Genomic DNA, 15,788 nt, shown 5'->3' on the forward strand with positions numbered 1-15,788 from the left:
CTAAATCATTCCAGACAGATCTTTGTCCAGGCTTTGTTTGAACACTTCCATGGAAGGAGAACTCATCACCACCCGTGGTAACCTGTACCACTCATTGATCACTCTCACCGTCAGAAAGTTTTTTCTAATATGCCATTTAGAAAAGGGCTCTTCCCTTTGCACTGCAGATCAAAACTGAATGCTAAATCAGTCGCCTTAAAAAGCTTCAAGGCAGGGCTACGATAACAAATGAAGTCCTAGGCAGGTTTTTTTGCCTAAGAGCACACAACAAGCTACCACAGTGCGCTAGAAAGTACGACTCTGGTGGGACTCGAACCCACAACCTTTGAATCACTTTCACTCTAGAAGTCCAATGCGCTATCCATTGCACCACAGAGCCACTCTTAAGCCTTCCGCATAGTCAATTTTTGGCTGTGAAAAGGCCAGTGCATCTCACTTTTGTGACATCTATACTTAAAAATAAAAAAAAATAAAAAAAAAACCTCAACTTTGGAAACTCTTGAATGCTGGGAATGTGCTAAAATTGCTGATCAGAGTAGACAGGTGGAAGCAGCAGGCAAGGGGGATTAGCTCACATGGTAGAGCGCTCGCTTCGCATGCGAGAGGTAGCGGGATCGATGCCTGCATCCTCCAACATCTTTACTTGCCAGCGCTTTGAAACTCTAGCATGATGGCCTTTTTATCTTTGGCGCTCAAAGAACTGGCCTTCGATAGCTCAGCTGGTAGAGCGGAGGACTGTAGAAGCAAATTAGCAATCCTTAGGTCGCTGGTTCAATTCCGGCTCGAAGGACCTTTTTGGCTAGCATTACCATTTTGAAGCTTTTAAACGGCTCAGACACACTGACAGCCACGTCTTTACGTGTAACATACGGCGCAAACAAAAGGCAAGCCCGTCCCTGGGTGGGCTTGAACCACCAACCTTTCGGTTAACAGCCGAACGCGCTAACCGATTGCGCCACAGAGATAACCACACATTGTGCCGCTGGCCAAATCCTCAGTCAGGTCAACTATATTCTCTCAGGTGACTACCTAAACAATAATATCAAAAAAAGGAAAAGAAGAGATAAACTAGAACACAACAGCGTGACTCAAAAGAGTACCCAACTGCCCACGGAGAGTGGCTCCCTGTTAGCGGCTTAGTAACAGTCAGAGGCTTCCTCAGCTTTGCCTCACCAGCACCTTGTAAGCTATCCCAATGCAGCAGAGTGGCGCAGCAGAAGCGTGCTGGGCCCATAACCCAGAGGTCGATGGATCGAAACCATCCTCTGCTAGGAAGCTTGGTTTTTGCAGTCCCTACCACATCAACATCTTCCTGGACAGCCCAATTTGAGAAATCGCTTTGTTTCTTAAAAAATGTCCTCTTCTCTGTCAATGCAGACATACATGCCTAAATACAGAAGATCATAGAATGGTAGAGTTGGAAGGGTCATCGGGTCCAAGCACCTGCTCAGTGCAGGATTACCTAAATCATTCCAGACAGATCTTTGTCCAGCCTTTGTTTGAACACTTCCATGGAAGGAGAACTCATCACCACCCGTGGTAACCTGTACCACTCATTGATCACTCTCACCGTCAGAAAGTTTTTTCTAATATGCCACTTAGAAAAGGGCTCTTCCCTTTGCACTGCAGATCAAAACTGAATGCTAAATCAGTCGCCTTAAAAAGCTTCAAGGCAGGGCTACGATAACAAATGAAGTCCTAGGCAGGTTTTTTGCCTAAGAGCACACAACAAGCTACCACAGTGCGCTAGAAAGTACGACTCTGGTGGGACTCGAACCCACAACCTTTGAATCACTTTCACTCTAGAAGACCAATGCGCTATCCATTGCGCCACAGAGCCACTCTTAAGCCTTCCGCATAGTCAATTTTTGGCTGTGAAAAGGCCAGTGCATCTCACTTTTGTGACATCTATACTTAAAAAAAAAAAAAAAAAGCCCTCAACTTTGGAAACTCTTGAATGCTGGGAATGTGCTAAAATTGCTGATCAGAGTAGACAGGTGGAAGCAGCAGGCAAGGGGGATTAGCTCACATGGTAGAGCGCTCGCTTCGCATGCGAGAGGTAGCGGGATTGATGCCTGCATCCTCCAACATCTTTACTTGCCAGCGCTTTGAAACTCTAGCATGATGGCCTTTTTATCTTTGGCGCTCAAAGAACTGGCCTTCGATAGCTCAGCTGGTAGAGCGGAGGACTGTAGAAGCAAATTAGCAATCCTTAGGTCGCTGGTTCAATTCCGGCTCGAAGGACCTTTTTGGCTAGCATTACCATTTTGAAGCTTTTAAACGGCTCAGACACACTGACAGCCACGTCTTTACGTGTAACATACGGCGCAAACAAAAGGCAAGCCCGTCCCTGGGTGGGCTTGAACCACCAACCTTTCGGTTAACAGCCGAACGCGCTAACCGATTGCGCCACAGAGACAACCACACATTGTGCCGCTGGCCAAATCCTCAGTCAGGTCAACTATATTCTCTCAGGTGACTACCTAAACAATAATATCAAAAAAAGGAAAAGAAGAGATAAACTAGAACACAACAGCGTGACTCAAAAGAGTACCCAACTGCCCACGGAGAGTGGCTCCCTGTTAGCGGCTTAGTAACAGTCAGAGGCTTCCTCAGCTTTGCCTCACCAGCACCTTGTAAGCTATCCCAATGCAGCAGAGTGGCGCAGCGGAAGCGTGCTGGGCCCATAACCCAGAGGTCGATGGATCGAAACCATCCTCTGCTAGGAAGCTTGGTTTTTGCAGTCCCTACCACATCAACATCTTCCTGGACAGCCCAATTTGAGAAATCGCTTTGTTTCTTAAAAAATGTCCTCTTCTCTGTCAATGCAGACATACATGCCTAAATACAGAAGATCATAGAATGGTAGAGTTGGAAGGGTCATCGGGTCCAAGCACCTGCTCAGTGCAGGATTACCTAAATCATTCCAGACAGATCTTTGTCCAGCCTTTGTTTGAACACTTCCATGGAAGGAGAACTCATCACCACCCGTGGTAACCTGTACCACTCATTGATCACTCTCACCGTCAGAAAGTTTTTTCTAATATGCCATTTAGAAAAGGGCTCTTCCCTTTGCACTGCAGATCAAAACTGAATGCTAAATCAGTCGCCTTAAAAAGCTTCAAGGCAGGGCTACGATAACAAATGAAGTCCTAGGCAGGTTTTTTGCCTAAGAGCACACAACAAGCTACCACAGTGCGCTAGAAAGTACGACTCTGGTGGGACTCAAACCCACAACCTTTGAATCACTTTCACTCTAGAAGTCCAATGCGCTATCCATTGCGCCACAGAGCCACTCTTAAGCCTTCCGCATAGTCAATTTTTGGCTGTGAAAAGGCCAGTGCATCTCACTTTTGTGACATCTATACTTAAAAAAAAAAAAAAAAGCCCTCAACTTTGGAAACTCTTTAATGCTGGGAATGTGCTAAAATTGCTGATCAGAGTAGACAGGTGGAAGCAGCAGGCAAGGGGGATTAGCTCACATGGTAGAGCGCTCGCTTCGCATGCGAGAGGTAGCGGGATCGATGCCTGCATCCTCCAACATCTTTACTTGCCAGCGCTTTGAAACTCTAGCATGATGGCCTTTTTATCTTTGGCGCTCAAAGAACTGGCCTTCGATAGCTCAGCTGGTAGAGCGGAGGACTGTAGAAGCAAATTAGCAATCCTTAGGTCGCTGGTTCAATTCCGGCTCGAAGGACCTTTTTGGCTAGCATTACCATTTTGAAGCTTTTAAACGGCTCAGACACACTGACAGCCACGTCTTTACGTGTAACATACGGCGCAAACAAAAGGCAAGCCCGTCCCTGGGTGGGCTTGAACCACCAACCTTTCGGTTAACAGCCGAACGCGCTAACCGATTGCGCCACAGAGACAACCACACATTGTGCCGCTGGCCAAATCCTCAGTCAGGTCAACTATATTCTCTCAGGTGACTACCTAAACAATAATATCAAAAAAAGGAAAAGAAGAGATAAACTAGAACACAACAGCGTGACTCAAAAGAGTACCCAACTGCCCACGGAGAGTGGCTCCCTGTTAGCGGCTTAGTAACAGTCAGAGGCTTCCTCAGCTTTGCCTCACCAGCACCTTGTAAGCTATCCCAATGCAGCAGAGTGGCGCAGCGGAAGCGTGCTGGGCCCATAACCCAGAGGTCGATGGATCGAAACCATCCTCTGCTAGGAAGCTTGGTTTTTGCAGTCCCTACCACATCAACATCTTCCTGGACAGCCCAATTTGAGAAATCGCTTTGTTTCTTAAAAAATGTCCTCTTCTCTGTCAATGCAGACATACATGCCTAAATACAGAAGATCATAGAATGGTAGAGTTGGAAGGGTCATCGGGTCCAAGCACCTGCTCAGTGCAGGATTACCTAAATCTTTCCAGACAGATCTTTGTCCAGCCTTTGTTTGAACACTTCCATGGAAGGAGAACTCATCACCACCCGTGGTAACCTGTACCACTCATTGATCACTCTCACCGTCAGAAAGTTTTTTCTAATATGCCATTTAGAAAAGGGCTCTTCCCTTTGCACTGCAGATCAAAACTGAATGCTAAATCAGTCGCCTTAAAAAGCTTCAAGGCAGGGCTACGATAACAAATGAAGTCCTAGGCAGGTTTTTTGCCTAAGCGCACACAACAAGCTACCACAGTGCGCTAGAAAGTACAACTCTGGTGGGACTCGAACCCACAACCTTTGAATCACTTTCACTCTAGAAGTCCAATGCGCTAGCCATTGCGCCACAGAGCCACTCTTAAGCCTTCCGCATAGTCAATTTTTGGCTGTGAAAAGGCCAGTGCATCTCACTTTTGTGACATCTATACTTAAAAAAAAAAAAAAAAAAAAAAATAAAGCCCTCAACTTTGGAAACTCTTGAATGCTGGGAATGTGCTAAAATTGCTGATCAGAGTAGACAGGTGGAAGCAGCAGGCAAGGGGGATTAGCTCACATGGTAGAGCGCTCGCTTCGCATGCGAGAGGTAGCGGGATCGATGCCTGCATCCTCCAACATCTTTACTTGCCAGCGCTTTGAAACTCTAGCATGATGGCCTTTTTATCTTTGGCGCTCAAAGAACTGGCCTTCGATAGCTCAGCTGGTAGAGCGGAGGACTGTAGAAGCAAATTAGCAATCCTTAGGTCGCTGGTTCAATTCCGGCTCGAAGGACCTTTTTGGCTAGCATTACCATTTTGAAGCTTTTAAACGGCTCAGACACACTGACAGCCACGTCTTTACGTGTAACATACGGCGCAAACAAAAGGCAAGCCCGTCCCTGGGTGGGCTTGAACCACCAACCTTTCGGTTAACAGCCGAACGCGCTAACCGATTGCGCCACAGAGACAACCACACATTGTGCCGCTGGCCAAATCCTCAGTCAGGTCAACTATATTCTCTCAGGTGACTACCTAAACAATAATATCAAAAAAAGGAAAAGAAGAGATAAACTAGAACACAACAGCGTGACTCAAAAGAGTACCCAACTGCCCACGGAGAGTGGCTCCCTGTTAGCGGCTTAGTAACAGTCAGAGGCTTCCTCAGCTTTGCCTCACCAGCACCTTGTAAGCTATCCCAATGCAGCAGAGTGGCGCAGCGGAAGCGTGCTGGGCCCATAACCCAGAGGTCGATGGATCGAAACCATCCTCTGCTAGGAAGCTTGGTTTTTGCAGTCCCTACCACATCAACATCTTCCTGGACAGCCCAATTTGAGAAATCGCTTTGTTTCTTAAAAAATGTCCTCTTCTCTGTCAATGCAGACATACATGCCTAAATACAGAAGATCATAGAATGGTAGAGTTGGAAGGGTCATCGGGTCCAAGCACCTGCTCAGTGCAGGATTACCTAAATCTTTCCAGACAGATCTTTGTCCAGCCTTTGTTTGAACACTTCCATGGAAGGAGAACTCATCACCACCCGTGGTAACCTGTACCACTCATTGATCACTCTCACCGTCAGAAAGTTTTTTCTAATATGCCATTTAGAAAAGGGCTCTTCCCTTTGCACTGCAGATCAAAACTGAATGCTAAATCAGTCGCCTTAAAAAGCTTCAAGGCAGGGCTACGATAACAAATGAAGTCCTAGGCAGGTTTTTTGCCTAAGCGCACACAACAAGCTACCACAGTGCGCTAGAAAGTACGACTCTGGTGGGACTCGAACCCACAACCTTTGAATCACTTTCACTCTAGAAGTCCAATGCGCTAGCCATTGCGCCACAGAGCCACTCTTAAGCCTTCCGCATAGTCAATTTTTGGCTGTGAAAAGGCCAGTGCATCTCACTTTTGTGACATCTATACTTAAAAAAAAAAAAAAAAAAAAAAATAAAGCCCTCAACTTTGGAAACTCTTGAATGCTGGGAATGTGCTAAAATTGCTGATCAGAGTAGACAGGTGGAAGCAGCAGGCAAGGGGGATTAGCTCACATGGTAGAGCGCTCGCTTCGCATGCGAGAGGTAGCGGGATCGATGCCTGCATCCTCCAACATCTTTACTTGCCAGCGCTTTGAAACTCTAGCATGATGGCCTTTTTATCTTTGGCGCTCAAAGAACTGGCCTTCGATAGCTCAGCTGGTAGAGCGGAGGACTGTAGAAGCAAATTAGCAATCCTTAGGTCGCTGGTTCAATTCCGGCTCGAAGGACCTTTTTGGCTAGCATTACCATTTTGAAGCTTTTAAACGGCTCAGACACACTGACAGCCACGTCTTTACGTGTAACATACGGCGCAAACAAAAGGCAAGCCCGTCCCTGGGTGGGCTTGAACCACCAACCTTTCGGTTAACAGCCGAACGCGCTAACCGATTGCGCCACAGAGACAACCACACATTGTGCCGCTGGCCAAATCCTCAGTCAGGTCAACTATATTCTCTCAGGTGACTACCTAAACAATAATATCAAAAAAAGGAAAAGAAGAGATAAACTAGAACACAACAGCGTGACTCAAAAGAGTACCCAACTGCCCACGGAGAGTGGCTCCCTGTTAGCGGCTTAGTAACAGTCAGAGGCTTCCTCAGCTTTGCCTCACCAGCACCTTGTAAGCTATCCCAATGCAGCAGAGTGGCGCAGCGGAAGCGTGCTGGGCCCATAACCCAGAGGTCGATGGATCGAAACCATCCTCTGCTAGGAAGCTTGGTTTTTGCAGTCCCTACCACATCAACATCTTCCTGGACAGCCCAATTTGAGAAATCGCTTTGTTTCTTAAAAAATGTCCTCTTCTCTGTCAATGCAGACATACATGCCTAAATACAGAAGATCATAGAATGGTAGAGTTGGAAGGGTCATCGGGTCCAAGCACCTGCTCAGTGCAGGATTACCTAAATCTTTCCAGACAGATCTTTGTCCAGCCTTTGTTTGAACACTTCCATGGAAGGAGAACTCATCACCACCCGTGGTAACCTGTACCACTCATTGATCACTCTCACCGTCAGAAAGTTTTTTCTAATATGCCATTTAGAAAAGGGCTCTTCCCTTTGCACTGCAGATCAAAACTGAATGCTAAATCAGTCGCCTTAAAAAGCTTCAAGGCAGGGCTACGATAACAAATGAAGTCCTAGGCAGGTTTTTTGCCTAAGCGCACACAACAAGCTACCACAGTGCGCTAGAAAGTACGACTCTGGTGGGACTCGAACCCACAACCTTTGAATCACTTTCACTCTAGAAGTCCAATGCGCTAGCCATTGCGCCACAGAGCCACTCTTAAGCCTTCCGCATAGTCAATTTTTGGCTGTGAAAAGGCCAGTGCATCTCACTTTTGTGACATCTATACTTAAAAAAAAAAAAAAAAAAAAAAATAAAGCCCTCAACTTTGGAAACTCTTGAATGCTGGGAATGTGCTAAAATTGCTGATCAGAGTAGACAGGTGGAAGCAGCAGGCAAGGGGGATTAGCTCACATGGTAGAGCGCTCGCTTCGCATGCGAGAGGTAGCGGGATCGATGCCTGCATCCTCCAACATCTTTACTTGCCAGCGCTTTGAAACTCTAGCATGATGGCCTTTTTATCTTTGGCGCTCAAAGAACTGGCCTTCGATAGCTCAGCTGGTAGAGCGGAGGACTGTAGAAGCAAATTAGCAATCCTTAGGTCGCTGGTTCAATTCCGGCTCGAAGGACCTTTTTGGCTAGCATTACCATTTTGAAGCTTTTAAACGGCTCAGACACACTGACAGCCACGTCTTTACGTGTAACATACGGCGCAAACAAAAGGCAAGCCCGTCCCTGGGTGGGCTTGAACCACCAACCTTTCGGTTAACAGCCGAACGCGCTAACCGATTGCGCCACAGAGACAACCACACATTGTGCCGCTGGCCAAATCCTCAGTCAGGTCAACTATATTCTCTCAGGTGACTACCTAAACAATAATATCAAAAAAAGGAAAAGAAGAGATAAACTAGAACACAACAGCGTGACTCAAAAGAGTACCCAACTGCCCACGGAGAGTGGCTCCCTGTTAGCGGCTTAGTAACAGTCAGAGGCTTCCTCAGCTTTGCCTCACCAGCACCTTGTAAGCTATCCCAATGCAGCAGAGTGGCGCAGCGGAAGCGTGCTGGGCCCATAACCCAGAGGTCGATGGATCGAAACCATCCTCTGCTAGGAAGCTTGGTTTTTGCAGTCCCTACCACATCAACATCTTCCTGGACAGCCCAATTTGAGAAATCGCTTTGTTTCTTAAAAAATGTCCTCTTCTCTGTCAATGCAGACATACATGCCTAAATACAGAAGATCATAGAATGGTAGAGTTGGAAGGGTCATCGGGTCCAAGCACCTGCTCAGTGCAGGATTACCTAAATCTTTCCAGACAGATCTTTGTCCAGCCTTTGTTTGAACACTTCCATGGAAGGAGAACTCATCACCACCCGTGGTAACCTGTACCACTCATTGATCACTCTCACCGTCAGAAAGTTTTTTCTAATATGCCATTTAGAAAAGGGCTCTTCCCTTTGCACTGCAGATCAAAACTGAATGCTAAATCAGTCGCCTTAAAAAGCTTCAAGGCAGGGCTACGATAACAAATGAAGTCCTAGGCAGGTTTTTTGCCTAAGCGCACACAACAAGCTACCACAGTGCGCTAGAAAGTACAACTCTGGTGGGACTCGAACCCACAACCTTTGAATCACTTTCACTCTAGAAGTCCAATGCGCTAGCCATTGCGCCACAGAGCCACTCTTAAGCCTTCCGCATAGTCAATTTTTGGCTGTGAAAAGGCCAGTGCATCTCACTTTTGTGACATCTATACTTAAAAAAAAAAAAAAAATAAAAAATAAAGCCCTCAACTTTGGAAACTCTTGAATGCTGGGAATGTGCTAAAATTGCTGATCAGAGTAGACAGGTGGAAGCAGCAGGCAAGGGGGATTAGCTCACATGGTAGAGCGCTCGCTTCGCATGCGAGAGGTAGCGGGATCGATGCCTGCATCCTCCAACATCTTTACTTGCCAGCGCTTTGAAACTCTAGCATGATGGCCTTTTTATCTTTGGTGCTCAAAGAACTGGCCTTCGATAGCTCAGCTGGTAGAGCGGAGGACTGTAGAAGCAAATTAGCAATCCTTAGGTCGCTGGTTCAATTCCGGCTCGAAGGACCTTTTTGGCTAGCATTACCATTTTGAAGCTTTTAAACGGCTCAGACACACTGACAGCCACGTCTTTACGTGTAACATACGGCGCAAACAAAAGGCAAGCCCGTCCCTGGGTGGGCTTGAACCACCAACCTTTCGGTTAACAGCCGAACGCGCTAACCGATTGCGCCACAGAGACAACCACACATCGTGCCGCTGGCCAAATCCTCAGTCAGGTCAACTATATTCTCTCAGGTGACTACCTAAACAATAATATCAAAAAAAGGAAAAGAAAGGATAAACTAGAACACAACAGCGTGACTCAAAAGAGTACCCAACTGCCCACGGAGAGTGGCTCCCTGTTAGCGGCTTAGTAACAGTCAGAGGCTTCCTCAGCTTTGCCTCACCAGCACCTTGTAAGCTATCCCAATGCAGCAGAGTGGCGCAGCGGAAGCGTGCTGGGCCCATAACCCAGAGGTCGATGGATCGAAACCATCCTCTGCTAGGAAGCTTGGTTTTTGCAGTCCCTACCACATCAACATCTTCCTGGACAGCCCAATTTGAGAAATCGCTTTGTTTCTTAAAAAATGTCCTCTTCTCTGTCAATGCAGACATACATGCCTAAATACAGAAGATCATAGAATGGTAGAGTTGGAAGGGTCATCGGGTCCAAGCACCTGCTCAGTGCAGGATTACCTAAATCTTTCCAGACAGATCTTTGTCCAGCCTTTGTTTGAACACTTCCATGGAAGGAGAACTCATCACCACCCGTGGTAACCTGTACCACTCATTGATCACTCTCACCGTCAGAAAGTTTTTTCTAATATGCCATTTAGAAAAGGGCTCTTCCCTTTGCACTGCAGATCAAAACTGAATGCTAAATCAGTCGCCTTAAAAAGCTTCAAGGCAGGGCTACGATAACAAATGAAGTCCTAGGCAGGTTTTTTGCCTAAGAGCACACAACAAGCTACCACAGTGCGCTAGAAAGTACGACTCTGGTGGGACTCGAACCCACAACCTTTGAATCACTTTCACTCTAGAAGTCCAATGCGCTAGCCATTGCGCCACAGAGCCACTCTTAAGCCTTCCGCATAGTCAATTTTTGGCTGTGAAAAGGCCAGTGCATCTCACTTTTGTGACATCTATACTTAAAAAAAAAAAAAAAAAAAAAAAAAAGCCCTCAACTTTGGAAACTCTTGAATGCTGGGAATGTGCTAAAATTTGCTGATCAGAGTAGACAGGTGGAAGCAGCAGGCAAGGGGGATTAGCTCACATGGTAGAGCGCTCGCTTCGCATGCGAGAGGTAGCGGGATCGATGCCTGCATCCTCCAACATCTTTACTTGCCAGCGCTTTGAAACTCTAGCATGATGGCCTTTTTATCTTTGGCGCTCAAAGAACTGGCCTTCGATAGCTCAGCTGGTAGAGCGGAGGACTGTAGAAGCAAATTAGCAATCCTTAGGTCGCTGGTTCAATTCCGGCTCGAAGGACCTTTTTGGCTAGCATTACCATTTTGCAGCTTTTAAACGGCTCAGACACACTGACAGCCACGTCTTTACGTGTAACATACGGCGCAAACAAAAGGCAAGCCCGACCCTGGGTGGGCTTGAACCACCAACCTTTCGGTTAACAGCGGAACGCGCTAACCGATTGCGCCACAGAGACAACCACACATCGTGCCGCTGGCCAAATCCTCAGTCAGGTCAACTATATTCTCTCAGGTGACTACCTAAACAATAATATCAAAAAAAGGAAAAGAAGAGATAAACTAGAACACAACAGCGTGACTCAAAAGAGTACCCAACTGCCCACGGAGAGTGGCTCCCTGTTAGCGGCTTAGTAACAGTCAGAGGCTTCCTCAGCTTTGCCTCACCAGCACCTTGTAAGCTATCCCAATGCAGCAGAGTGGCGCAGCGGAAGCGTGCTGGGCCCATAACCCAGAGGTCGATGGATCGAAACCATCCTCTGCTAGGAAGCTTGGTTTTTGCAGTCCCTACCACATCAACATCTTCCTGGACAGCCCAATTTGAGAAATCGCTTTGTTTCTTAAAAAATGTCCTCTTCTCTGTCAATGCAGACATACATGCCTAAATACAGAAGATCATAGAATGGTAGAGTTGGAAGGGTCATCGGGTCCAAGCACCTGCTCAGTGCAGGATTACCTAAATCATTCCAGACAGATCTTTGTCCAGCCTTTGTTTGAACACTTCCATGGAAGGAGAACTCATCACCACCCGTGGTAACCTGTACCACTCATTGATCACTCTCACTGTCAGAAAGTTTTTTCTAATATGCCATTTAGAAAAGGGCTCTTCCCTTTGCACTGCAGATCAAAACTGAATGCTAAATCAGTCGCCTTAAAAAGCTTCAAGGCAGGGCTACGATAACAAATGAAGTCCTAGGCAGGTTTTTTGCCTGAGAGCACACAACAAGCTACCACAGTGCGCTAGAAAGTACGACTCTGGTGGGACTCGAACCCACAACCTTTGAATCACTTTCACTCTAGAAGTCCAATGCGCTATCCATTGCGCCACAGAGCCACTCTTAAGCCTTCCGCATAGTCAATTTTTGGCTGTGAAAAGGCCAGTGCATCTCACTTTTGTGACATCTATACTTAAAAAAAAAAAAAAAAAAAAAAAAAGCCCTCAACTTTGGAAACTCTTGAATGCTGGGAATGTGCTAAAATTGCTGATCAGAGTAGACAGGTGGAAGCAGCAGGCAAGGGGGATTAGCTCACATGGTAGAGCGCTCGCTTCGCATGCGAGAGGTAGCGGGATCGATGCCTGCATCCTCCAACATCTTTACTTGCCAGCGCTTTGAAACTCTAGCATGATGGCCTTTTTATCTTTGGCGCTCAAAGAACTGGCCTTCGATAGCTCAGCTGGTAGAGCGGAGGACTGTAGAAGCAAATTAGCAATCCTTAGGTCGCTGGTTCAATTCCGGCTCGAAGGACCTTTTTGGCTAGCATTACCATTTTGAAGCTTTTAAACGGCTCAGACACACTGACAGCCACGTCTTTACGTGTAACATATGGCGCAAACAAAAGGCAAGCCCGTCCCTGGGTGGGCTTGAACCACCAACCTTTCGGTTAACAGCCGAACGCGCTAACCGATTGCGCCACAGAGACAACCACACATTTTGCCGCTGGCCAAATCCTCAGTCAGGTCAACTATATTCTCTCAGGTGACTACCTAAACAATAATATCAAAAAAAGGAAAAGAAGAGATAAACTAGAACACAACAGCGTGACTCAAAAGAGTACCCAACTGCCCACGGAGAGTGGCTTCCTGTTAGCGGCTTAGTAACAGTCAGAGGCTTCCTCAGCTTTGCCTCACCAGCACCTTGTAAGCTATCCCAATGCAGCAGAGTGGCGCAGCGGAAGCGTGCTGGGCCCATAACCCAGAGGTCGATGGATCGAAACCATCCTCTGCTAGGAAGCTTGGTTTTTGCAGTCCCTACCACATCAACATCTTCCTGGACAGCCCAATTTGAGAAATCGCTTTGTTTCTTAAAAAATGTCCTCTTCTCTGTCAATGCAGACATACATGCCTAAATACAGAAGATCATAGAATGGTAGAGTTGGAAGGGTCATCGGGTCCAAGCACCTGCTCAGTGCAGGATTACCTAAATCATTCCAGACAGATCTTTGTCCAGCCTTTGTTTGAACACTTCCATGGAAGGAGAACTCATCACCACCCGTGGTAACCTGTACCACTCATTGATCACTCTCACCGTCAGAAAGTTTTTTCTAATATGCCATTTAGAAAAGGGCTCTTCCCTTTGCACTGCAGATCAAAACTGAATGCTAAATCAGTCGCCTTAAAAAGCTTCAAGGCAGGGCTACGATAACAAATGAAGTCCTAGGCAGGTTTTTTGCCTAAGAGCACACAACAAGCTACCACAGTGCGCTAGAAAGTACGACTCTGGTGGGACTCGAACCCACAACCTTTGAATCACTTTCACTCTAGAAGTCCAATGCGCTATCCATTGCGCCACAGAGCCACTCTTAAGCCTTCCGCATAGTCAATTTTTGGCTGTGAAAAGGCCAGTGCATCTCACTTTTGTGACATCTATACTTAAAAAAAAAAAAAAAAAAAGCCCTCAACTTTGGAAACTCTTGAATGCTGGGAATGTGCTAAAATTGCTGATCAGAGTAGAAAGGTGGAAGCAGCAGGCAAGGGGGATTAGCTCACATGGTAGAGCGCTCGCTTCGCATGCGAGAGGTAGCGGGATCGATGCCTGCATCCTCCAACATCTTTACTTGCCAGCGCTTTGAAACTCTAGCATGATGGCCTTTTTATCTTTGGCGCTCAAAGAACTGGCCTTCGATAGCTCAGCTGGTAGAGCGGAGGACTGTAGAAGCAAATTAGCAATCCTTAGGTCGCTGGTTCAATTCTGGCTCGAAGGACCTTTTTGGCTAGCATTACCATTTTGAAGCTTTTAAACGGCTCAGACACACTGACAGCCACGTCTTTACGTGTAACATACGGCGCAAACAAAAGGCAAGCCCGTCCCTGGGTGGGCTTGAACCACCAACCTTTCGGTTAACAGCCGAACGCGCTAACCGATTGCGCCACAGAGACAACCACACATCGTGCCGCTGGCCAAATCCTCAGTCAGGTCAACTATATTCTCTCAGGTGACTACCTAAACAATAATATCAAAAAAAGGAAAAGAAAGGATAAACTAGAACACAACAGCGTGACTCAAAAGAGTACCCAACTGCCCACGGAGAGTGGCTCCCTGTTAGCGGCTTAGTAACAGTCAGAGGCTTCCTCAGCTTTGCCTCACCAGCACCTTGTAAGCTATCCCAATGCAGCAGAGTGGCGCAGCGGAAGCGTGCTGGGCCCATAACCCAGAGGTCGATGGATCGAAACCATCCTCTGCTAGGAAGCTTGGTTTTTGCAGTCCCTACCACATCAACATCTTCCTGGACAGCCCAATTTGAGAAATCGCTTTGTTTCTTAAAAAATGTCCTCTTCTCTGTCAATGCAGACATACATGCCTAAATACAGAAGATCATAGAATGGTAGAGTTGGAAGGGTCATCGGGTCCAAGCACCTGCTCAGTGCAGGATTACCTAAATCATTCCAGACAGATCTTTGTCCAGCCTTTGTTTGAACACTTCCATGGAAGGAGAACTCATCACCACCCGTGGTAACCTGTACCACTCATTGATCACTCTCACTGTCAGAAAGTTTTTTCTAATATGCCATTTAGAAAAGGGCTCTTCCCTTTGCACTGCAGATCAAAACTGAATGCTAAATCAGTCGCCTTAAAAAGCTTCAAGGCAGGGCTACGATAACAAATGAAGTCCTAGGCAGGTTTTTTGCCTAAGAGCACACAACAAGCTACCACAGTGCGCTAGAAAGTACGACTCTGGTGGGACTCGAACCCACAACCTTTGAATCACTTTCACTCTAGAAGTCCAATGCGCTATCCATTGCGCCACAGAGCCACTCTTAAGCCTTCCGCATAGTCAATTTTTGGCTGTGAAAAGGCCAGTGCATCTCACTTTCGTGACATCTATACTTAAAAAAAAAAAAGCCCTCAACTTTGGAAACTCTTGAATGCTGGGAATGTGCTAAAATTGCTGATCAGAGTAGACAGGTGTGTAAACAGCAGTCAAGGGGGATTAGCTCACATGGTAGAGCGCTCGCTTCGCATGCGAGAGGTAGCTGGATCGATGCCCGCATCCTCCAAGATCTTTACTTGCCAGCGCTTTGAAACTCTAGCATGATGGCCTTTTTATCTTTGGCGTTCAAAGAACTGGCCTTCGATAGCTCAGCTGGTTGAGCGGAGGACTGTAGAAGCAAATTAGCTAATCCTTAGGTCGCTGGTTCAATGCCAGCTCGAAGGACCTTTTTGGCTAGCATTACCATTTTGAAGCTTTCAAACGGCTCAGACACTGACAGCCAAGTCTTTACGTGTAACATACGGCGCAAACAAAAGGCAAGCCCGTCCCTGGGCGGCCTTGAACCACCAACCTTTCGGTTAACAGCCGAACGCGCTAACCGATTGCGCCACAGAGACAACCACACATTGTGCCACAGGCCAAATCCTCAGTCAGGTCAACTATATTCTCTCAGGTGACTACCTAAGCAATAATATCAAAAAAAGGAAAAGAAGAGATAAACTAGAACACAACAGCGTGACTCCAAAGAGTACCCAACTGCCCACGGAGAGTGGCTCCCTGTTAGCGGCTTAGCAACAGTCAAAGGCTTCCTCAGCTTGGCCTCACCAGCGCCTTGTAAGCTATCC

The 15,788-nt window shown here is 46.8% G+C and overlaps 14 non-coding genes across 14 annotated transcripts; all 14 read right to left on the reverse strand.

The window, feature by feature from the left end:
- Positions 1-2,345: 2,345 nt before the first annotated feature.
- Positions 2,346-2,419, reverse strand: TRNAN-GUU (transfer RNA asparagine (anticodon GUU)). Its single transcript has one exon. It is a non-coding gene; the product is annotated as a tRNA-Asn (tRNA).
- A 1,379-nt stretch (positions 2,420-3,798) lies between these two features.
- TRNAN-GUU (transfer RNA asparagine (anticodon GUU)) lies at positions 3,799-3,872 on the reverse strand. Its single transcript has one exon. It is a non-coding gene; the product is annotated as a tRNA-Asn (tRNA).
- A 1,390-nt stretch (positions 3,873-5,262) lies between these two features.
- TRNAN-GUU (transfer RNA asparagine (anticodon GUU)) lies at positions 5,263-5,336 on the reverse strand. Its single transcript has one exon. It is a non-coding gene; the product is annotated as a tRNA-Asn (tRNA).
- Positions 5,337-6,127: 791 nt separating this feature from the next.
- TRNAR-UCU (transfer RNA arginine (anticodon UCU)) lies at positions 6,128-6,211 on the reverse strand. Its single transcript is given in 2 exon segments — positions 6,128-6,163; positions 6,175-6,211. It is a non-coding gene; the product is annotated as a tRNA-Arg (tRNA).
- A 515-nt stretch (positions 6,212-6,726) lies between these two features.
- TRNAN-GUU (transfer RNA asparagine (anticodon GUU)) lies at positions 6,727-6,800 on the reverse strand. The gene has a single exon. It is a non-coding gene; the product is annotated as a tRNA-Asn (tRNA).
- A 791-nt stretch (positions 6,801-7,591) lies between these two features.
- Positions 7,592-7,675, reverse strand: TRNAR-UCU (transfer RNA arginine (anticodon UCU)). Its single transcript is given in 2 exon segments — positions 7,592-7,627; positions 7,639-7,675. It is a non-coding gene; the product is annotated as a tRNA-Arg (tRNA).
- Positions 7,676-8,190: 515 nt separating this feature from the next.
- On the reverse strand, positions 8,191-8,264 carry TRNAN-GUU (transfer RNA asparagine (anticodon GUU)). The gene has a single exon. It is a non-coding gene; the product is annotated as a tRNA-Asn (tRNA).
- A 1,390-nt stretch (positions 8,265-9,654) lies between these two features.
- TRNAN-GUU (transfer RNA asparagine (anticodon GUU)) lies at positions 9,655-9,728 on the reverse strand. The gene has a single exon. It is a non-coding gene; the product is annotated as a tRNA-Asn (tRNA).
- A 791-nt stretch (positions 9,729-10,519) lies between these two features.
- On the reverse strand, positions 10,520-10,603 carry TRNAR-UCU (transfer RNA arginine (anticodon UCU)). Its single transcript is given in 2 exon segments — positions 10,520-10,555; positions 10,567-10,603. It is a non-coding gene; the product is annotated as a tRNA-Arg (tRNA).
- Positions 10,604-11,983: 1,380 nt separating this feature from the next.
- Positions 11,984-12,067, reverse strand: TRNAR-UCU (transfer RNA arginine (anticodon UCU)). The gene is given in 2 exon segments: positions 11,984-12,019; positions 12,031-12,067. It is a non-coding gene; the product is annotated as a tRNA-Arg (tRNA).
- A 513-nt stretch (positions 12,068-12,580) lies between these two features.
- On the reverse strand, positions 12,581-12,654 carry TRNAN-GUU (transfer RNA asparagine (anticodon GUU)). Its single transcript has one exon. It is a non-coding gene; the product is annotated as a tRNA-Asn (tRNA).
- Positions 12,655-13,445: 791 nt separating this feature from the next.
- TRNAR-UCU (transfer RNA arginine (anticodon UCU)) lies at positions 13,446-13,529 on the reverse strand. Its single transcript is given in 2 exon segments — positions 13,446-13,481; positions 13,493-13,529. It is a non-coding gene; the product is annotated as a tRNA-Arg (tRNA).
- Positions 13,530-14,036: 507 nt separating this feature from the next.
- Positions 14,037-14,110, reverse strand: TRNAN-GUU (transfer RNA asparagine (anticodon GUU)). The gene has a single exon. It is a non-coding gene; the product is annotated as a tRNA-Asn (tRNA).
- Positions 14,111-14,901: 791 nt separating this feature from the next.
- On the reverse strand, positions 14,902-14,985 carry TRNAR-UCU (transfer RNA arginine (anticodon UCU)). The gene is given in 2 exon segments: positions 14,902-14,937; positions 14,949-14,985. It is a non-coding gene; the product is annotated as a tRNA-Arg (tRNA).
- Positions 14,986-15,788: the final 803 nt, after the last annotated feature.

This window comes from Eleutherodactylus coqui, chromosome 1 (assembly GCF_035609145.1).
Source record: "Eleutherodactylus coqui strain aEleCoq1 chromosome 1, aEleCoq1.hap1, whole genome shotgun sequence".
Lineage (NCBI taxonomy): Eukaryota > Metazoa > Chordata > Amphibia > Anura > Eleutherodactylidae > Eleutherodactylus > Eleutherodactylus coqui.